Source organism: Vulpes vulpes, chromosome 6 (genome assembly GCF_048418805.1).
Source record: "Vulpes vulpes isolate BD-2025 chromosome 6, VulVul3, whole genome shotgun sequence".
Lineage (NCBI taxonomy): Eukaryota > Metazoa > Chordata > Mammalia > Carnivora > Canidae > Vulpes > Vulpes vulpes.
This window is the reverse complement of record NC_132785.1, coordinates 94066158-94089445: the sequence shown is the minus strand read 5'-3', so window position 1 is coordinate 94089445 and position 23288 is coordinate 94066158. Positions and strand designations below refer to the sequence as shown.

Below are 23288 nucleotides of genomic sequence, written 5' to 3'. Positions count from 1 at the left end.
GGAATAGCATTCTGCCTCTAGACTTCAAGTCCTGTGTGCTTTTTAAAAGATAACACCACTTATATTCTTGTGTGAGCCACATATGGCACTGGTGTATGTATTTATGAAAGAAGGGACTTTAGATTTAGTAAACTGTTCTTTTAAAATTTAGCATTCTTTATGACCGTAGGACTCCTCCTTCCTCTGCCCCTACTGGCACCTCCCTAATGAGTCACTCACTCCCTGGCCCCCCAACCCCTGGGTGCCCTTCAAAAGACTATGGTGAATAAACTTGTTTTCTTGAGGTAGATCCAACTGAAAATTAGTGCTGCCTTTAGGATTGTGCTGTAAAGGATCCTGAGAACAAATCTAGGACATAGTGGCATGGTGCAGTAGAGATGTTGGCCATGAGTGAGGGTGATACCACACATGTATCTTGCGTTCGCTAACTCAGACCATGAGTACCATAATGAATATCATCCCGAGAGCTACCACCACTTCCACAGCTTTTCCCCAGGCTTAATAACTCGGGACATTAGGAAGTTTTTGAAACTAGGGAAAACAGAGCAAACCTCCAACACATCATGTTCTGAGTAGTCATTCGAGTGACTGCCTTTTTGGTTTCTCTGAGTGGCTTTGAAAAGTATAGGAGGATTATCAATTGCCCAGAATTGTTCTACTTTCTTTGAATGGTTCATTTTTCCTTGGGCATTAAGAATTTTTATAAGCTTATTTTCTGTATTATCACAACGTCTTGGAATAATAGAATCATAGATCCACTTCATTCTTTTGCCGCTGAGCATAACTATACTCAAACCAACTCTGTTCTTATTTTATTTCCAGGAGGGTTCTATAGCTTTAAAATTTGACATTCTTTTTAGGCTTATTTATGTCTTATATAATAAACCTACTAAATTACTCAGTATTATCTTACTTTAAAGTCTATTGCATCTTATTAAAGTTATATTCCAAATTCAATGTTTGCATATTTTATCTTCGCAGTGGAATAAATAAATGTTAAATGTTAATCAGTTGAAAAGTGTTAACAATGTTGCACTGAACCTAATAATAAATATTGTCCTTTTAAAGATTCTGAACATGTGAATCTTATTTGCTCAAGTCCTTAAAAACCAATGGAAATGGGCAGCCCGGCTAGCTCAGTGGTTTAGCGCCACCTTCAGCCCACGGTGTGATCTTGGAGACCTGGGATAGAGTCCCACGTCAGGCTTCCTGCATGGAGCCTGCTTCTCCCTGTGCCTCTCTCTCTGTTTCTGTCTCTCTCATGAATAAATAAATAAAATCTTAAAAAAAAACAATGGAAATGTCTTTGTTAATTATGAATATATGCAAAAAAGTCTTAAAAATAGTATTGGAGGGAAGGGACCAGGGGTTAGACAGCTGACTACTGAATCTGGGTTTTTTCTCTATTGAATATTTTTTTTAGTGTATAGCCACTGAGCTTCAAAGAGGACCACAAGTTTATAAAGAAGCATTCCATTTCTCTCTTTATGTTTTGGATATATGAGAAGGAAAGAATGGAGTATTTCCTTTGGTTTCAGCACGAAAAATAATTATTTTGGTAGTTTATTTCATACCACATGTATTTCCCGGGAGAGCTATACTTTCTTCAGTTTTCTTTTGTTCTTTTTTCTCTTTTTTTTAAATAATCTCTATGCCCAATACGGAGCTTGAGCTTACGACCCTGAGTCAAGAGTTGCATGCTCTACCAGCTGAGCTAGACACCCCATTACTTCAAATTTCTTAATAGGAGATTCTTACAGTTCTGTTCCTAAAAGTCTGTCTTTTTGATAATAGCTATCCTAGTGAGTGATAAATAGTATGTCTTTGTGGTTTTGATTTTTCATTTCCCTAATTACTAATGATGTTGACCATCTTTTCATGTGTTTATCGTCCATTTGTATATCTTTTTAGAGAAATATCTATCCAAATCCTTTGCCATTCTTTACTTGGGTTATTTATCTTTTTATTGTTCTGATTTCTTTTTGTGTGTTTGTTCAGAGCCAGACATACCCACCACCAGTATCTTTTTTTCATTTTTTACAATTTTATTTACTTATTTGAGAGAGAGAGAGAGAAAGAGTGCATAAGTAGTGGGGAGGAGTAAAGGCAGAGGGAGAAGCCAACTCCTCACTGGGCAGGAAGTCTGATGAGGGGCTCAATCCCAAGACCCTGAGATCATGACCTGAACCGAAGGCAGCCACTTAACCAACTGAGCCACCCAGCCCCTCCCCACCCCCCACCACCAGCAATATCTAAGAATTAAGGAAAACCACTATCAGACTTCAATAGGGGAAAAAAATCCAAATCTTCTATTCTTCCATCATAGAAAATAGATATACTTACTAGATTTCCTTTTTAAACATGTGGTAAAGGACCAAAATTTTACTATTTTTCTGTGGTTAAAAAATATTTGGATACTACAATTTTATTTATAATATGTGAATTAATAATATCTATCTTATAGTGTTGTTGTAAGAATTAAATAGATATTTAGTTCACCCCTCTATCCCTAGGGCTTAGTACAGTGCATGGTATATAATAGACACTCATATGCTGAATGAATTTGCAAAGTACCCAAAGGAATCCCACAAGCAACTTATGTATGAGTTCCCTCATCTTCTTCAGGAGACTTGAAGGAGAGAAAAATAACCATACTAACAGAGCTAGAACCCTCCGAACTATGTGGATTGTGGTACCTTATGAGTTATTTGTCACCTAAACACTGTGAGATCTCTGGAGCCCAATGGTTTAAAAGATGTGAATGCTGGAACTCCACCTGTCTTCAATGAAAAATGGGAGTTTGAGTGTGTTGGAGAGTGCTTGGGTTTGGAAAGGTAAAAAGACCCTCATAGGTTACAGTGTTCCTAACTTTGTGATACTGAGTCCTTTGTCAGTGTATTTTCTGATTTGATGTCCTGCATGTCAGTAAGTTGGATCCTTAGTGAGGAGGTGCCCATCATTCCTGTGCCTTAAATGGAGAGTAGAGAAGCTAACATGCCGGTCAACTCAAGACACTGAGGTAGCTTCAACACAGGCACATTGTTTGACTTTTGGAAGTGGTTGCAGGGCCACTGTCACAATTGACATTTCAAATGATAACTAAAATTTCAGATCACCTCTGAAAAATAACTGGTTTTATCCTCCAGATATATTAAGAGAATATTGCATAAACCAAGAAAATTCATTACTCACCTGATATTATTGTCAACACGTGCAGTCCAACACAACCAAAAAAAAAAAAAACCTGCTTACATATTTATATCAACAATATTTGCTGCCGGACCTGAGGGAAAGCAAGTTTCTTATGGCAAATTGAAAAGCTCAATCTCTGTGATTTAAAATTGTTAGGGGCAAGACAGTTTGTGATACATAATATGTGAAAAGTAGAAATGACTTACTCATACAGTTTAAATTAATGCAACATGAATAACTGAAGCCACAAATCATTTTTTATTGAATTTCAATTTGAAGTCACAAATTAAAAAGCATTAGTTATTTCATACTTCAAATTAATTAAAAAATACTCTGATAATCAACAAACTTAATTTGCATTTTTAGAAGATCTTATTTTTTAAAAAGACTTGACATTGCTAAACACTTGAATAATCTTCAAGACAAAACTAAATTTACCTCTTAAATCTTTTAGATGCAGGGGCACCTGGGTGGCTCAATTGGTTAAGCATCCAATTCTTGGTTTCAGCTGGAGTCATGATCCCCAGGGGTCATGGGATGGAGCTCCCTGGACAACTCTGTGCTCACCTTGGAATTTGCTTGAGATTCTCTCCTTCTCTCCCTGCCCCTCTGCCCCCTTCCCTCGTTCATTTGCTCTCATAAATAAATGAATAAACAAACAAACAAACAAAACACAGGGGAAACATTGTGAATCTACAAATCTCTTTTAGTGCCAAACCTAAACTGTAGTTAATTTCTTTTCTTGAAGATACACCAGGCAGAGCTGAAAGAGCAAGATATTCTGGTAGATTGGATGAGCAATCTCCAATCCTTACCAGATGTAAGGAATACATCTTCTAGCAAAGACCTGAGGCATAACATCTGCTAATTCTATGTTACTAGAAGATAGTTCTTATCTTACTGGATCTAGAGAGCGGAATTTCCTTTCAACCTCTGGGGTTTCATAGCAGTCGCTGCCTGTGGTATGATCTCCCAACGTACACTTTTAGCGAGCTGTGAGTATTCATTGGGGTTTGTCTGTCTTAAATAATGTTCAGAGAAAAGGAATGGCTACTCAGATATTGATGACCTTTTTTCTCATGACCCAGAGATCAAGAGTCACTGACTTGGCTGTACCAGCTGAGCCATCCAGGTGCCCCTCTACTGATGATCTTGTTAGCTGAGATCTAAGGCAGACATAGAGCTATTGAAAAAGAATGTGCATTGTGGAGAAATAGCAGATGAAATAATGTGAAAAACCATTAGAAATAATAACATTGAAAAAATTTTTAGGAAAACAGGTGAATCATTCTTTTGGCCAGTGGTCAAATTCTTGGAAATGGAAGCTATAAGAGATAATTATGTGCCTTTGCAAGCACTCTACTACTCCGAAATAGCAGAGATTTTGTCTAATAGGCCTAGGTGCAGAGAGATGGTAGACGATAGCCATGGAATGCTGTTCCTGAAACGACTGAACACCTGGGTTCTCCAAGGGGCAGCCTGGTGGCCTGTGCATGCAGGCAGAAGCACGCCATTGCGTTAACATGACCAGTCACATCCACGGCTCTCAGGGTAGCTCGTTCTAAATTGGTTTGGTGGGTTTTTAAAAAGATTTTATTTGTTTATTTGACAAAGATTGAGAGAGAGAGCAAGAGAGCGAGAGAGAGCAGGCATGCCAGCACAGGCCTGGGGCGGGCGGCAGACAGAGAAAGAAGGAGACGCAGGGAGCCTGCTTAGCAGGGAGCCCAACGAGGTGCTTGATCCCAGGACTCTGGGATCATGACCTTAGCTGGAGGCAGACGCTTAACCGACTGAGCCACCCAGGTGCCCCTGGAGTTTGCTTCTTGGTTATGCTTTTCACTTGGGAAATTCAAAACTAGATCAGCAAAGGAATCTCTGGAATTGGCACATTTTGAATACTATGTGGAATGAATAAAGAGTCCTTAGGATTTAGGTATTTAATAAGTCAATTCATCTGCTTTATTTCTCAAGCTCTTTATTCCTTTCTAAGAGCTTGTTCTGGGTTTGAATTCATGAAGCACAGTACTGGGTTCCTCTGAAAATTGTATGCAAATGCTACCACGTAGGAATAAAGATATGGTTTCATATACATCTGATAAAAACTTACCTCTTGACAGATATTACTTTTATAATAGTATCTTCCCTCTCTTATATATCTAAGAATCTAGAAAATTTTTCCAAAAGCATGTTCTTCAAAGTCATAGCATCCAGTAAGAATGATTATGCTTATTATACTTAAAAGTGACAGAAATGCAATTGTTGAAACAGTTTGTTCAAATGATATAACAAATTCACAATTGAGCTATAATTTATCCTTAATTGCTAGGGCCCTATCTTAATGATTCTTGCTACCATTTGTTCAAATAAAAGGATATTGATTTTAAGGCGATCACAACTGAGATGTAGCTTATATTTCTAATAATTTTCTAATAATTTTCATTTCTTACCTGGAAGCAAAAGCACATGTAATTGTGTTGAAATTGTATTTTTTGGTTGTACAGTATCTACATTTTCATAAATTAAAAAATTAAAAGATGGGAGCTTAATCAAGAGCCAAATAAAAAATTTAAGATATATTAATATCCTTCTTATACTTTTTATTTCTTGGAGAAATGGCCAGGTGAAAATAATCAAGTCTCAAAGAGGAAAAATATGTTATGATATTGAGCCTGAACTCTAAAGCAAAATAATACTGTGTCTCTGTCAAGTAAACCAAAGCAGTGGGATTTATTTAACTGGTTAACTTAATTTTTAAACTCTGAATTTTCAGATGACCATCTCTCCCAACAGATTCCTTTGCTTCAGCTAGAGCACTATTTGTGGCATAGATTATTTATAGTGAATAATAACCCTATATTCATTTTCCTAAGGTAAAGAGAGGACATAATAAGTTATTCTTGATAACTTCCCCAGAATTATATACAAATTACCAAAATTATCATTATAGACTTTCATTTTTATGAAACAAGTAAAAACTTTTAAAAATGACTAATTGAAATTAATACATCTTCTGAGGGAAAACTGAAACTAAGTGTATAATTAAGTATATACAAAGAAAGAATATCTTACTTAAGAATTCTAATAGAACAATTAAACTAATATTTTTATTTAAAAAAATTAAATTCAATTTAATAACATATAGTGTACTATTAGTTTTAGGGGTAGAATCTAGTGATTCATCAGTTGTGTAAAACACCCAATGCTCATTCCATCAAGTGCCCTCCTTAATGCCCATCACCCAGTTTCCCCATTCCCCAACCTCCTCTCCTCCAGCAACCCTCAGTTTGTTTCCTGCAATTAAAAGTCTCTTACAGTTTGTTTTTCTCTGTGTTTGCATCTTATTTTATTACCTTCCCTTCTCCTATGTTCATCTATTTTGTTTCTTAAATTCCATACATGAGTGTAATTATATGATATTTGTTTTTCTCTGATTCACTTTGCTTAGCATAATAATCTATGTCATTGCAAATGATAAGATCTCATGTTTTTTAATGGCTGAGTAATATTCTATTGTATATATACACTGCATGTCGATCCTTTCATCTGTCAATGGATATCTGGGCTCTTTCCATATTTTGGCTATTATGGACATGGCTGCTGTAAACATTGGGGTGCATGAGCCCCTTCAAATCACCGTTTGTCTCCTTTGGATAAATGCCTAGTAGTGCAATTGCTGGGTCATAGGGTAGGTAGCTCTATTTCTAATTTTTTTGAGAAACCTCCATACTGTTTTCCAGAGTGCACCAGTTTGCATTCCCACCAATAGTGTGAGGGGGCTCCCCCTTTTCCACATCCTTGTCAACATCTGTAATTTCCTAAATTGTTAATTTTAGCCATTCTAACTGGTGTGAGTGGTATCTCATTGTGGTTTTGATTTGTATTTCCCTGATGCTGACTTTATAATAACAATGGCAACCATATGTTTAAATAGGCATTGCTTATTATTGTCAATAACCTACAGCATCACAAAAATACTGACAATTATAAATAATAGCAAGACCAGCATCTTGATGAATGCAAAACACATGGAAATAGACTTTGCACTTGTATAGTTCTGTTTATAACAGTGTGTCACATTTATATTATTTTACTCTCAATTATTTTATTTTTTAAAAGATGTTATTTATTTATTTAACAGAGAGAGCACAAGCAGGGGGAGAAGTAGGTAGAGGGAGAGGGAGAAGCAGATTTTCTGTGGGGCAGGGAACCATCCAAGGGCCCTGGGGTCATGACCTGAGCCAAAGGCAGTTGCTTAACCGCCTAGGCCACCCAGGCACTCCTTATTCATAATTTTAAAAGATAATTGATTTTATACATTACATGTATTCACATAACTAAAAGTCTCTTTTCACTGAAGAAAACTAATCAAGCATCTACATACTCTTCCACCAGTTTAAGTAAGTTGTTTTTCCAATGTTACTTTTTTTTTTTTTTTACTAGGTTCTGTTTCACTGTATTTACTTTCCCTTGTTTTATTCTCTGGAATACTGCTACCTCAGGAAAATCTTTATCTTCATGATCAGAACTCTTCTATGTTTTCTTTCCTTCTCCCATTGAATAGGACCATTGAAGTCTTCCTTGGTAACTATTGTATATTCTTCTGTGTATTATAATACCATTCTTCTTGTTTTACCACAGAATGTATTATACTACTCAGGCCATTTTCTTTATTTCCCTAATTTTTACATTCATTCAGAAGATAATTATGGAGCAGAGGTAATAAAGATTTAATAAGGGATCAGGTTTAAAATTGTGTTTGCTATATAATAAATGCTGTATTTGAAGACATCAGAAATACATATTCTATGTTTTCATATTTTTTATTACAATTGCTCCTTAGTTGAAACACCTACAAATGTACGTGTTATCAGTATGTATTTAATAACTATTTGTTACATAGACATATCCTTAAGATACTATCTGCTGAACTGTCTTTAAAATGTATCACCGGGCAGCGCCGGTGGCGCAGCGGTTTGGCGCCGCCTGTAGCCTGGGGTGTGATCCTGGAGACCCAGGATCGAGTCCCACATCGGGCTCCCTGTGTGGAGCCTGCTTCTCCCTCTGCCTGTGTCTCTGCCTCTCTCTCTGTGTCTATGACTAAATAAGTAAAATCTTTAAAAAAAATAAAAATAAAAATAAAATGTATCACCTGGGGCAGCCCCGGTGGCCCAGTGGTTTAGTGCCGCCTTCTGCTGGGGGTGTGATCCTGGAGACCGAGGATCGAGTCCCATGTCAGGCTCCCTGCGTGGAGCTGCTTCTCTCCCTCTCCCTCTGCCTGTGTCTCTACTCTCTCTCTCTCTCTCTCTGTCTGTCATGAATAAATAAAATCTTTAAAAATATGTATCACCTGTCTACATGAAACTAGAGAGCTACCAAGATTATTTATTTATTTATTTACTTACTTACTTACTTATTTTTTAGATAATTTATATTTACACTTCTTCATTTAATTTTTCAAACTCTGCCTGAAGTGAAGTTTATTTGTCTTTGTGATGCTTTCATTGGGACACTGGTATCAGTTACCTCCCCCAAAATTATTGGTTTTATAAAATCTGAGAACACCTGTGTTGAGTGTATTGGTTTATCACTGTACAAGTTATAATTTATAATCTCATTAGAACTGCAATACTTGTTGCTCAAGATTTGTACATATTCTATTTGTGTGTTCAATATAAGTTGTGCTCAGAAAAATGAGTTTCTTAAAGTCATTTTGTGTGGGAATTATCCACCTGTGAGTTTCCATAAAAATTATTTATAGCAAGTGACCACCCTGTGTCTTCCAGAGCCTTCCTTTCCACTCTGCCCCTGGTGCCACTTGCATGTCTCATGATGGCTGTCATGTTAATAATTACGTATTGTGTGATTGACCAGGAAATGAAACAATCCCAGTGCCATTTTTACTTGTTTTGTCTTTTAAAATCAGACTCCGAATGAATTACTAAACCTATGTGTATTACTAGCTCTACCGTGAAAAGTTGTGTTGTTGACTCTTTCACATGGTATTTTCTTAACAATTGTGAAAATAGGCTGGAGAGGTGGATTTTAAGAGATAGTAATAGTTCCAAGGGTAGTCATCACAGTATTATAAACTTCTTTAATGTCTTCATATGCTCCAGTCACAGATGATATTTGAATGTAATCCAGAGCCATTTCCATCTTGTTCAAATGAGAAAATGGGTCTCGTGGGAATTTTTTTTTGACTGTGTCCACCTGCCATGAGGTATTTAGCAGATTAGAGCAAATGTTGGGAGGTGCCTCATGTCATCTAATAACACATTTGTTTGCCTTTCCACCTTCAAGGATACTTGAAGGTCGATTTTTGAAGAGAGTGTTTTGTGAACATTAAAATAGCCACATACTTGTATAGAAATAGACAACTTGATTGAAAGGAGGATCTTCCAACCACATAGTTACAAATAAGAAAGAAAGCACAACATGGCAGACCAGTTCTCTGTGTCTGCTCTTTCAGCGTGTGAGGGCTTCATTCACCTCTAAACATCTCACACTTGGGGAGGCCCTGTCTTAGAGGTGCCCAGGATCACACTGGAGCTGTAAACAGTGCTCAGCAATCCTGTCCTACTTTGAGCACAGGTGAAAACCCAAAGGGGGAGGTCGTGAGAGAAGTGTTTTTTCTTTCCAGAATGTTGCATTCCATAAAGGATTGAAATGTGCAGATTTCTTGATGCTGTTCCTGTACTGAAAGAGAACAACATAATAGCAGTTAAAATCGTCTTATTAGATAGCATTCCTCTAGAATTTCTCATGTCCCCACTGCATGGTAGGGGTTTGCAGGAATCATGCAATTGGACTTCACTTCCTTTTCTATAAAATGGAAAGAGTAATGCGCACCTCTTTCTTATGAGGAATAGGATGTTTTATATACATAAAAGAAATAAATCCTATGGGTAGACAGTTTTTAAGATCCAACAAATATCTTATTTTTTGATATCTATAATATTAAATGAGAGAAAATGTTTTTCTTTTTACTTCTTGAAGAAAACAGTGATATTTTAGAAAGTTGATACACCATGACAAGTGGCAGAAGACACTGAGAACAGTGGTCCGGGAGGATTAGTATTGCAGTAAAGGGTAAATGGATAATTGGAAGAGTGATTAGTTTGGGTTGTCAACGAGTAATGTGGGAAATAGAACTAATATTAGAGGCATGTGGCTAATTCCATCTGCCTTTGGAAAAAGGGAACTGCACTGGGCTTCAGTTATTAATGAAGAAATTATTTTTAACAGTGCCTCATTTTATAGTTCATTTTTAAAAAGCTCAAGCTTAAAACTGGTGAAGCCCAAGCAATAAAATCTCCATTTGAGGGACACCTGGGTGACTCAGTGGTTGAGTGCCTGCCTTCAGCCCAGGGCCTGATCCTGGAGACCTGGGATCGAGTCCCACATCAGGCTTCCTGCATGGAGCCTGCTTCTCCCTCTGCCTGTGTCTCTGCCTTTCTCTCTCTTTCTGTCTCTCATGAATAAATAAAATCTTAAAAAAAAAATCTCCATCTGAATAAGCATTCAAACATATATAGAAACAAAGGGCTTCAATGACCAGAGTCCTGCCTTCTCACTGTGGAGAATTTTCCGGAGGTCCAGAGGAGGAGATGTGGCCACACTTCAATTGGACGCAGGTGCAGTTTCCTTCTGCAGAGAAGGAAAAATGTCTGGACTTAGCCAGCATTGGTTTGCCGTACCCCGTGGCGACTGCCAGTCGTTTGCAGGCTTTTGTCTATGCTTTGTGTACTACTTGACTCAGCTTGAGCCAAAAGAATCAGCAGCTGAGGCTGGAGTCTACCTTTCTGCAGAGAGTGTAATGTTTGATGTTTCTGAACATTTTTGCAACACGTAACCCCTACCCCGAGCTCCTGCTGCCTTACAAGCTCTTCTCACATGAAAGTACAAGACTCTAAAATGGTCCCTTCCACACACTATACTCCCATTTAGGAGGCAAGCAGACAGTGTTTTCTGACAGCTGGCTGTCCATCTGGTGTTTGATGTGTGGCAGAAAAGCACGGTGGGGTAATAAGGGAGATGGATGTTTCTCTAGGTGGCAACCTGGTGTTCCAGAGAGCAGACTCCCCTGGGCTCCCTGCCCTTCTGCCCTGAGTGCTGCCTCTCCCCACAGGACCACAGGCTCTGTCTTCTTGGTGTAGTGCAGCTAAGCTCTCTCAACGTACCTACCTGGCTTTTCATTGATTCGCAATATTCTGATCACAACAAACGTTTCTGCCACTTTGTTATGCTGCTGTCAGCATGAATGCATTGGTAAAGGTTTGTGACAACTTCCAGCTTTTCCCCATTTTTATTCACGCCTGAAATTCTCCTTTATTTTTATTCATTTGTGAATGTTATCTAGTCTCTGTTCTACAAAACTAGGACCAAATATAATGTTTTTAAACTTTGATAATCTTCAGTTTGCTGTGTTTGAAGTTTATAAACAGTTTGAATATCTGCATACACATTGCTATATTATGAATATCCAGTTTAAGAATTATTTGGACAGTTAAATTCTGAAACAATTACATTTTTCAAAATTATACTTGGTATGTACAAAAAATGGTTTGGACTTTTGACAGATAAATGCTTTACGAGTGATAAAATGTGAATGAAGCATGAATTATTTAAACATCAGAATCGTCTGAATTCCCTTAGTGATAGATAGGACTATTTTGAAGACAACAAATACACACTTAGGAAAACCAATCATGTATACACTTAATTTTTTTATTTTTATTTTTTTCATGTATACACTTTAGAACATAGAAAATATTTAAATTTTATCCTCAGTCTTAGTGTTACCTTAAAATAAGCATTACTTGTAATTGATTAAAGAAAAGCACCTAAGGCTGTCACTTGAAGATTTTATTTATTTATTCATTAGAGACACAGATAGAGAGGCAGAGACACAGGCAGAGGGAGAAGCAGGCTCCATACAGGGAGTCCGATGAGGTTCTCAATCCCGAGTCTCCAGGATCGGGCCCTGGGCTGAAGGTGGCACTAAACCACTGAGCCACCCGTGCTGCCCTAAGGCTGCCACTCGAAAAGGAGCAACTCTTGTGAGCTATAATTATCAGAAAATGTACTCCACTAGGAAGAAGAGGAGCATCCCAAGGGCAGCCTTGCCTTCTCACTGGGTTTAGAGCCCCTCTTCAGGATTGATGAGCACTTTGCTCTAAAGATGATATCAACCTGCTTTTTCCCCCATCCAGCGTTGTTTTCTCTTCTTTGATTCCTCCTTGTATTCTTTGTCCATTGGCAGTGAGAGTGAAGCCATGGTGATTAGCTGGGGCCTGGCATCTAGTCTCAGGAATCCTTTAGTTCAGCAGATGGGAGTAAACAGCCCAGGGATGGCCAGTGTCGGCCAGGCCCACTCTGGGCCTTGCTCCCACCTCCTGTGTTGAAAAAATCAAGTCCTCCTTAATTTTTCAAGAAGACTTGAAGAAGTCTTCTGTCTCCTTGTCCTCCTCAAGGAGACAGAAGAAAACAATGGATTGACTTTTCTTGTTGGTTGTGAAGCCAAATTGGCCAGATGAGGAGTGTACCAAAAATGCAAATCTTTGCTGTGAAATTTATGGTTTCAAATAAGTGATTCAAGGAGTACTTCTGAGTGTTAGTACATAGCTGTTTGTCTTATTCAAAATGGAAGAGGAAATATCCTGTTTTAAGCAGCACAGTTTTGGGCACCTGGGTGGCTCAGTGGTTGAGCATCTGCCTTTGGTTCAGGTCGTGATCCCGGGGTCCTTGTATCAAGTTCCGCATCAGGCTCCCCGCCTTTGACTTGATTGTAAGTGACAGAAAACCCAGAATGATGGTGGTTTAGGTGTGGCTTCTTTTATTGTCCTTCCATACATGGTCTCCATTCCCAAGGTCATTCATGGTCTCAAGTGGTTATTTTACCTCTAGCTATCACATCCACATTTCACATAGCAGAATAAAGGAAACAAGAAAGAGTAGGTAAAGGGCACATGTCAGTTGTCTAATAAGAAAGATTCTCAGTAGTTGCCACATCACACTTCTGCTTTTATCTTATTGGTCAGAACTTATCAGGCCACAATGGGCTGCAAATGAGGGTCAGAAATGTATTCTTTAATCTGCATGTCCATGTGCCTAGCTAAACTTTTTACCACTATGGACTAAGTGAAGCATATATGGTGAGCAACAAGAACCAGTCACTGCCACATTCTTGTACCTCTCAGCCACCTCTCTTAGAAGCCACCAGCAGACTTCCCCTTATGTTTTATTGGCCAAATAAGCATTGCATGCCCATGCCTAGGCCATTTTTGGCAAAGGAATGGTAGCATCATAATTAGTTTGTACCAATCAAGACTCGCCATCTAGATTTGGGGCTGGGATTATCCTCTCCCAACGGACATGGCTTCCAGAAAGACAGAGGACATCTGTAAGAAGTCAGAGCTCATAAGAGGCCTAGAGTGGATATGGTAGGCAAGGTCACCTGCACACCTTCTGTATGGAATACAACAACTCTGATTTTAGGTGCAATTGAAATATCTATGGTGGTTCTTATTACAGTTTCATCTCTTCACAGCTCCCAAAATAAATAATGGATTTATTGTGTATTTGTATGTGGGGAAGGGTGGTGGAAGGGGAGAGGAACAAAGTCCAATCAGACCCAGCTCCCTCAGTATGTATTCTCTCTGTCTACTTAAGAGTTCATTTGAATAAAGTTCTGAATATTAAAATTGTTTGCATTCAGAAATTGGAATTAGACAAGCTTCCCAGGAAAAATATAACTGTTCCTTACTTAGGGTGAATGAGGAGGATCCCTGAAAAGCATAAGACAGAGAAAACAAATTGGCATTTAGAATTTAGGACATATTTTTAAAAAAGATTTTATATATTCATGAGAGACACACACACACACAGAGAGAGGCAGAGCCATAGGCAGAGAAAGAAGCAAGCTCCATGCAGGGAGCCTGATACGGGACTCGATCCTGGAACTCCAGGATCACACCTTGGGCTGAAGGCAGACGCTCAACAGCTGAGCCACGCAGGCATCCCAGAATTTAGGTCATATTGGTTAGTGGCATGTACTCATTTTTTTTTTTTTTTTTTTTTTTGCCACACATGAACGTTTTGGGGAGGAAGGAACAGACAGGTGAAAAAAGATGAAAAAAAAAAAAAAAAGGATGGAAGACAATAGCCATGAATGAAAGTAGATGAGAATGAAACAATAAGAGAGCACATATGTGAGGGGGAGGGATGGGGCTATGTGCTTTTGTCACTATTTTGTTGCTATGGTAACGAGGCAAAATTGGGTTGATGCTGCTCTATTGGTTTTATTTTGAATGGAGGACCAAATATGGGCAAGCAGAATGACAAATTAAGTCTTCAGTAAACCAAAGAGACAGTCTAACTGTATTTCCTCTAAAAATTCAATATAAGAACGCCTACATTCTTTTGAAACAATAAAATCTAAAGAAGATTCTGTATACTTATACAATAATATTGAAGTTTCTTCTTAGGAATTAATAGTGAATGAAAACTTCTCAATTATAAAATAGATGTTCACCATCGAAAAAAATTTAAATACATAAAAAACCAAAGAAGATTATAAAAAAAGACAGTTGATCTTATTTGTTAATGTTTCCATGCATACCTCTTCAGTGTTTTCACTTATATATTTTTGCCGATTGGGATCACATTTTATTATTGCCTGTTGAATATTTAATTCCAGTTCTTCACTGTCTTAGCTTGGGCTGCTATAACAAATTACCACAGACAGGATGGCTTAAACAAATATTTACTATTTCTTACCGTGCCAGAGGTTAGAAAGTACACAATCCAAATGTCGGCAAGATACAGTGTCTGGTGAGAGCCCTTTTCTTAAGAGCTCCATCCTCATGACCTAATCCCTCCCAAAGGCCCAACCTCCAAATACCATTAGACTGTTTGTGGATTAGGGCTTCAACATTTGAATTTTGGAAAGACAAATATTCAGTGTGATTACAAATAAGCTTGTACACACTGTTACACATAAGATTTCAAAGAAGATGTTTTACATACCTTTTTTTTTTGCCCCTCCATAAAGTACCTAGAGCAACTCTTGACACATTTTAGCCGTTCAATAGATAGGAATTCCTATTTCCATTAATAACCACACATAAATTTAGTGTGGTCTAATATTATCTGTTGACTTATTAATTGGGGTTCCTCTTCAACCATTATAGAAGGTACCCTGCAGGAGTCCTGTTCAAGTGGATGGCTGGAGGGTTAGCAAGCCCTCTGTTAGAGGGTCCCACAAGGTGGCCTTTACTTTCCTATGGTTCTCAAAGCTGAGATTTTGTACACATATGCAGTCAGACTTGGAGATGCCAACCCACATAACTAAACTCACAATAGAGATAGCCAAATTAATACAAAATCTCTAATTGGCAACAAGAAATATAACTGCTAGGAAGATGGTGTATTTTCATCTGCAAAACTAGTACATTGTCTTAGAGTCAAACAGCAACTACTAAAGTGAAACTCAGAGGTCACTAACACAGAATCAGGTAAAATACTAGTGTGTATGGAGCCTTGTCATTCAGAGAAGTCACTGTCTTTCCTAAACAGTCCATACACTCTATCTCCAGTACTAGTACCATAAAATTCACTACCCTTTTCTAAACACAATTTCCAGATCACCTTGATTGGAATTGTGGGGGTTCCTAATTGTGGAGACATAAGTCACATACTTGCAGACACTGCCCTGATTTCCTTAGATGGCTGTTCATGTTCATTTTATGTAGATGTGATTAGTTTAACTCCAGGGTGATGAAGGGTAACCTCTTCATCACCATATTCTTTCCTGGTCTTTGTTGGTTGGGCATTTTGGCAGAGAATTGAAAGGTTTCAATCCATTTATTAAAATGCTTACAGGATAAAAATCTAAAGACTATGATGTAATGTTGAAAATATCATTTGCTTGACAAATATTTATTGAATACTTACTGAGAAAAAAGAAGTGGACTGGGGAATATTTGTTGTAACATTCGTTGCTTTGCATAGCACTCTTCTATCCTTTGGGAAATAATCCTTCCAAGTAAATGGTCCTATAGAGGCTGCCAATCAAGGCAACCTACCCTGTTGGTCATAGGATTGGGCATACCATCCTGTGCTAGGCTGCTCACTTTGCTTAAAATACCTTTTTTATTTCTCTCTTTCTTTTTAATCGCTAACTCCTGTTTGTGGTTTAAGGTGGGAATTGGGTGTTGCTGCTCCTTGCATCCTTTGGTGAGTTTTCATCTGTGCCTGCCTGGTTGGGATCTTCCAGACACACTCTCACAGCACCATGGTTTATGCTAGCAGAGTACTCACAGCCCTACACTGTGAAAACACATATATTTGTCTTTTTTCCCTACTAAACTTCAAATTCTTTGAGGAAAGAGATTGGGTCTTGTTCAAGTTTGTATTCCATTCCCTGGTTTGGAGTCTGACATATAGTAGACCATTAATAAACACCTATTGAAGAATAAATAAATAAATAAATGGGTGAATCCAGGGAAGATGTCCCATTAACTTTAGTACTTTGCTTTGTGAACCCATTCTCTTCTTGAACGATGATGGTTCACTTGAAGCACTGCTAGATCAAGTCTTGTCTGAATACTATATTCTCATGAAAATGTATTTTGCTATCAAAGCTGGAAAATAGAGGTCATCTTTTTTCCAGATAAAGAAACTAAGGCACAGACAGGTTATATGACACTCAAGGGCACACAGGAGAGCCAAGCTGGGTTAGGATCCTGGCCTCCTCTGTCCTGTCTGTATTTTTTCCCCACTACTAAGCTCTTTCCCTCAGGCATCTGTAATTTCAAATACTTCTGATCTTGTTTCTTTGAAGAATGTGTTCAATGCTTTTTAGCCTTAGGAAATAAACACCCCCAACCTGCAGACAACTCCCAACAGATATTTAACTCCTTTCTGAAATGATTTTACTCCATATTTTAGGCAGGAGGGTTAAACAGAACACCTTCTAATTCAGCTGACCCTGGCCTCCTCCATTCACTTCAAAAATTCTGCAGAGGGAAAGTCACCTTCTCCTCTCATCTGGCTGGGAACACGAACATGGTCTCTGAGCTAGGATCCATTTGGTTGGATAATGCATCTCCCTGGTAGGTTTTAATAAAAATCATTCAAAATTTAGTCACGACACTAAAGCATTTGGTGCTGGAGGTGGTGAGGTAGGTGGAAAATGGAAATGCTGAGAGCTGTTTCCATGATCATTTTTCATAACAGTTTAGGCTTCTTTTCAAGCCAAACCTGGTTTTAGTGCCTACTTCTATTTCCTTTTCTCCCCTAGTCAACTATGTATCTGGCCATTTCTGTTTAAATGATCTCTCCTGATTTGTCTTCAGTTTATTTCTCTGATTACTGTACTTACTGCTTATGGCATTTAAATATGTTTAGCAAGTTAGCTTGACTGAGGTGTCTTTTAGTTATACAACATAATCCCCAGTTTAAATATTTGATTTATTAGAATTGTTAAATTCAAAAGACTATTGGGAATTATATATTAATTTTAAAAAGAGGATGTCTTATAGATGGCTAGTCTATCAAATGATTGTTTTTATTATTTCTCAGGAGTTTTCATATTTCTTGTGATCATTACAGATGTTTACTCATCCAAAGAATAACATTAGAAAAAAAGCCATAAACCCAAACTTAGGGGAAAGCTGATGGTGGAGGCTTGCCATCCTACTGAGGCTTCTCTAGGGTTCACTTTGAGCCAGATTGCCCACAGTGTGTATATATATGCTGTGTGTGTGTACATATGTACTCATATACAGATCTATTAAATATATCCACCATGCATGCTTGTTGGAATATTAGGTCAAAGCACCCTAAGAAACACTCTCTACTAAGGACTCTCTACTAAGGAATAATTTTGAGCACTGTGGGTAAATTCCAAGGCAGATTAATTAAAATCATTGCATGAACAGCTATTTCTTTTTCATATCAAGCATTTATCACAGAGTTTGACCTTTCTTTAAAAAAAAAAAAGGCACTCTAAATGTTTACTAATAAAACCTTCAGAATCAAAGTCTTGCTAACTAGTAGTTGAGAAATAAAAATTCTAGGTGCTATGCCTAAGGTTCGTGATTACACAATAGAGAAGAAACAATTCTGGACTGATGATGCCCCTGAATTCCATGGCAGCCCCACCTGCTAGGTGGAGGTCCGAGCATCCGAGCATCCTCACAGATTCCTTTCCCTGGGCCGGTCCTTCCCAGCAGCCTCCAAGAATAACTGTCCAGGCAGCCTCAAGCTTCCAGTAGGGGGTGCCGTTGTCTAATATAAGGCCTATTGTTCTCAATACAATTTGGTTATCTTTCAGATCATTTCTAACCTTTGCCCTTTCCCAGGATTAAATCTGTTTAAATTAATATGGGTTATTTGCTCTTGAGTTTAATGTGAATTTAATCTTATGTTACTGTCTAATACGTTACAGTGCTATTTTGGTGGCTGCTGCTGTACTGATTAGCATTAATTTCCCCAGAAAATGTTCTGAATATCAGTGAGCCTGTTCAGTAGAATCAATGATAATTTTGTTTTAAAAACAGTGAAATATTTGAGCACTTTATAAAAATGCATGGAAGTGAATTTTGAAGTGATCAGTTTGGGAATCAAATGAAGACTTTTGAGAGGAAATGAAATACTGGTCTTACTATACAAGTTCTGCCTTTAGAATTTTATTTTTCTGCTGGTGAGATGCATTATATTTGCATTTTTGAGCCTGAGTAATTTTAATTCCATTTTTATTGTACAAACCCAAGAGGAACATTTACTTTGTTTTCATTGATTAGTTATACAATTATTCTTTTCAGATACTACAAGAACCATGAACCATAATATTATATTCCTTGCTAATACATTTGGCAAAAGTATTTACATGAAAACACAATACATAAATGTAATGACTTTCTCAAATGAGTACATTGTTGCCAATCACCTTTATTTTAATACAAGTAAAATTCATTAAATTTTTCTCAATTAGCAAAGCGACTTTTCCAAATGAACTACTGAAGGAAAAACATTGCCTGTTTTATCCTAACCCAGCTGACTGGCCTTTTATTACTAGATGCATATTTAAGGAGGAGGGAAAAAAAAAGGAAGGTTTTAATTTTAATACATTGGATGCAATGCTGACTTCTAGGAGATTAGGTATGCTTCTGATACACTTAGTTTCTTTTTGGTTAGTTTCAAAGTAGAAGTTAGAGTCAAAGGCAAAAGCCTTTCAAGCAAAGATTCTACCTTCAAGACTCTCATGTTGAAAGACAGAACTTGAAGGCCCAAATGAACAAATCCTCTGAATTGCAAAACTTAATTTAAACAAAAGAATATTGTATTTGTCCCCTTTCACTAAATGCTTAAATCTCTCCATAAGTCTAATAACCAGATTAAGTCATTTGACACAGACAGTTGAGTTGAGCCTTGTATCTGTAAGTGCAAATGTAGCTTTTTGGAAAAAGAATACAATTAACTTTGAATTCACATTTATATAGTATAGATTTCAGATTAACTCTTTTTAAAGTAATTTTTTAATTCTAGTGTTGGTTATTCTTTTTATGCGTAGAGTGAAAACATCTTTTTTTCAAGTAAAGAAAAATGACACTAGTTATGCACACACAATGAGTCAGAGTATGGGATTTATAAAATCTGTTAGATATTCCTAATAAAAATGCAAAAAACTAAGAAGTTAACTATCCTATGTATATATGGGGTTCCTGCTCTTAAATACTTAATATCATTGAATTTAATTCTTGGAATACCTGTTTAGCATTCTTCAGATTGATTGTAAAATGTGAGTCAAATAATATTTCTAAGGATATAAGGTTAAGACTGAAAATTCCAATTTCTAATACTGTTGTTCTTCAAGGATAAGGGGCAACTAATACAGTCTCTGTCTTGTAAGAAGCTAGAGTAAGGTGTTAAAATAAAGTCTACATTAGTCCCAAGGAAACTTACCGAAATCTCTTTCCTGATATTTCCAATAGCTCTTTTTTTTATTTTTTTAAAATTAATTTTTATTGGTGTTCAATTTACCAACATACAGAAAAACACCCAGTGCTCATCCCGTCAAGTGTCCGCCTCAGTGCCCGTCACCCATTCCCCTCCATCCCCTGCCCTCCTCCCCTTCCACCATCCAATAGCTCTTAAATTGACAGAGGGGTGGAGTCCTAAAAGAAAAAGAAAAAAGAATCACAGCATTAAATTAGGGGTATATGATATTCTCTAATAAAAAGAACCAGGCTCCTTGGGGAAATGGCTGATTATAGGGCTGAGGGAGAAAAATATTCAAGATGAACTCAGGGCATCCTGTAATGCCAGAAACTAGGGAAGTACTGAAAACACAAACAGGAAATGAGGCATAACAAAGGGAAATAGGAGCCAATCGAGAAGAGCTACCAGTGGACAAACCTGGAAAATTTAAGCAACAAAATAAATAAGATTGTAATAGATTATAATCCAAAGAATAAAATAAAGAACCATGAATACACAATTGAACAAATAAATTAAAAAAGGAGAAGGGAATAATTCCAAATGCTTTATACAGATATTCCCCACCCATCTTAATTCCTCACCCCTGTGTGTGGGCTAAGCTTAGTGATCTGCTTCTGAAGAATAGAGTGTGGGTAACTTTACATGAATAAATGTGGCAAATGCTATCTGGGCCAGGGCATCGTGGTTAACATCAGTGATGTCACATTGACAATATGTACTCCAGATATGATGTGACAAAAATGACATTTCATCTCCCCGGTCTTCCTCCCAAATACCCATAATCCCCAGTTTAACCATGATAATAAACATCAGACAAACCCACACTTAGGGACATTCTACAAAATGCTTTATCATCACTCTTAAATTGGCCAAAGTCATCAAAAACAAGAAAGGTCTGAAAACTGTCACAGACCAGATGAGGCTAAAGAGACATGTATGTAATATGATATCCTAGAGCATGACCCAGGGACAGGGAAAAATTAATGAAAGAACAAACTATGGAGTTTACTTTATAGTAAAGTACTGATGTTGATAATTGAAAACAAATAAAAGGTATTTAAGATCTTACTTCTGTTACATAGGTCTTGATAGGTTTGGAGGAATTTGAGAATGGGGAAACAGGAAAATGTGACACAAGGACTAATCCTTCAACAGCATAAATGTTTTAAATTATCATATAGCAAAACTGACTTCTTTTTTTTAAAGAAAATATGTGAAAAAATGCTCCCATTCCACACCCTCGATGTTTCACCCTTCTGGATATTAGTGATCATAATGCAAATTGGATTTGAAGAAGTCTTACGTTTTGTATTAAGCTAATGGTTGACACAGTAGATGTGTCTGACTGGGTGAAATACAGGTTAGAATTGTGATTCTGACATAACCTACAGGGGCATTTGATAGCTTTTATCCCAAGAACTCTATTTGCCTCTTGAATGTTTAAGATTCCCACTCTACTGGACTCAAGTTTTTAAAATTGTCTACCCCACCTTTCTTTGGGTGGAGGATCTCCTCCAGTAGTTACATGAAAAAGGATACACAGGAAACAGATTTTGAGGAACTTGAATCTCTGAATATGTCTCTTTTAAGTGATATTTTGAGCTGAGAATGCTAGAATGGAAATTATATTCCCTTATAATTTTGTAAGAAATATTCCATTTTCTTCTAACTTCTTGTGATCTCTAGAGAAGTCTTATTTGCTTCTCAATCTTGATTGTTTATATGTAATCTGTTTTCTTTCTTTAGAAACACTGTGAATCTTCTCATTGTCCTCTAAGTTTTGAAATCTCATATTTAGGAGCCTAGTATAAAGTCTATTTTTTATTAATTTATTGGACATTTTCAATGTGGAAATTCATGTTCTTCATTTATTTTTGGAAATTTTTATGAACATTTTTGTTGGTGATTTCTACCTCTTCGTCGTCCCTGTCACCCTATTATTCAGGTATTATATCTCCTTGTATGCCTCTAATTTTCTTAAGGCTACTCTTGTATTTTCTACTTGTATTTTAATCTGATTTCTGGGAGAGTTTCTCAATTTCTCTTCTAATCAATTTATTGAATTTCTCATTTCTGTTATCATACATTTAATTTCCAAGAATTTTTTTCTTTTACATTTTCCTGAATGTTTCTTTTAATAGAATCTCCTGTTTTATGGATGCAATATCATCTTTTATTTCTCTGAAGATTTTAATAATAGCTTTTTAAAAAAGTTTTCATCTCATCTCCCTCTATAGTCTTTGTTTCCTCCAAATTGCAACTTGTTTTTTTTTCCTTTGGTTCATTTTGGACTTTATTTTTTATGATGGAAACTTCCTTTATATATCTAAGAATCCTTAGCTGCTTGATAATAATTACGAATTGATCACTTAAAAGCTCAATGAAGGTTCTCTGGTTAGCCTGAGAGGCTTGATGGCTATGGGTCTCACTAGAGAGTGATCAGGATGCTCTGTTTATGAGAACTCCCAGCCCACATCAGGTCATTTTTATTGGTGGGGTCAGATTTCCAAAGAAGAACTTTTATTACTCCTCCCTGAATTTATAAAGTGGTCTGCTTTCTGGAAGCCAAGTTGAGAGGCATGCTGGCAGTAGTTTTGACATTTAGTATGTATACATATTTCACTTCATTCTTCTATTTTCAGTATCAGGCTAACATTATTAACTGCTCCTGGCCAACCCTCCTGCAAAGTCCAAAGACCCTTTTTCTCCTCCCTCTGTAGGAATCAGGAACTGGTTCTCTGCCAGTAGAAGAAGGGATGGGATCTAGTTACATCCTTCTACCACTCTTCTCGTTCAGAGTTCATCTTCATATACATCTTCCTAAGTATCTGGGGCCATTAATTCCTGAGGCTTTAGAAACTTAATGTGCAAAGCATGCTGGTTTTTTTTGTTTGTTTTTGGTTTTTTTTTTTTTTTTTTTTTTTTTTTGCTTTTCCACCATTGTCTTAAGACTCAACTTTCTCTGGTTTCCTAGGTGAGAAGCCTGTTGTCTTGCTTTCCAGCCTCTAACATACTGTTGCTATCATCTTCTTTCCTATTGTCTATGAGTCTTTATAGCTTTTGAAAAAAAAAAAAACCCTCCTCAAAATCAT

At 37.2% G+C, this 23288-nt stretch overlaps 1 protein-coding gene across 2 annotated transcripts in view; it reads right to left on the bottom strand.

The window, feature by feature from the left end:
* Positions 1-12042: 12042 nt before the first annotated feature.
* Positions 12043-23288, bottom strand: part of AP5M1 (adaptor related protein complex 5 subunit mu 1) — a 51918-nt gene continuing 40672 nt past the window's right edge. The window contains exon 9 of one of the 2 annotated variants that reach the window (XR_012002191.1): positions 12043-13098. The gene's annotated coding sequence lies outside the window, so the exon portion shown is untranslated. Of the gene's footprint in view, positions 13099-18933; positions 20373-23288 lie in introns of those variants that run through there. The other variant, XR_012002190.1, reaches the window with a different exon arrangement.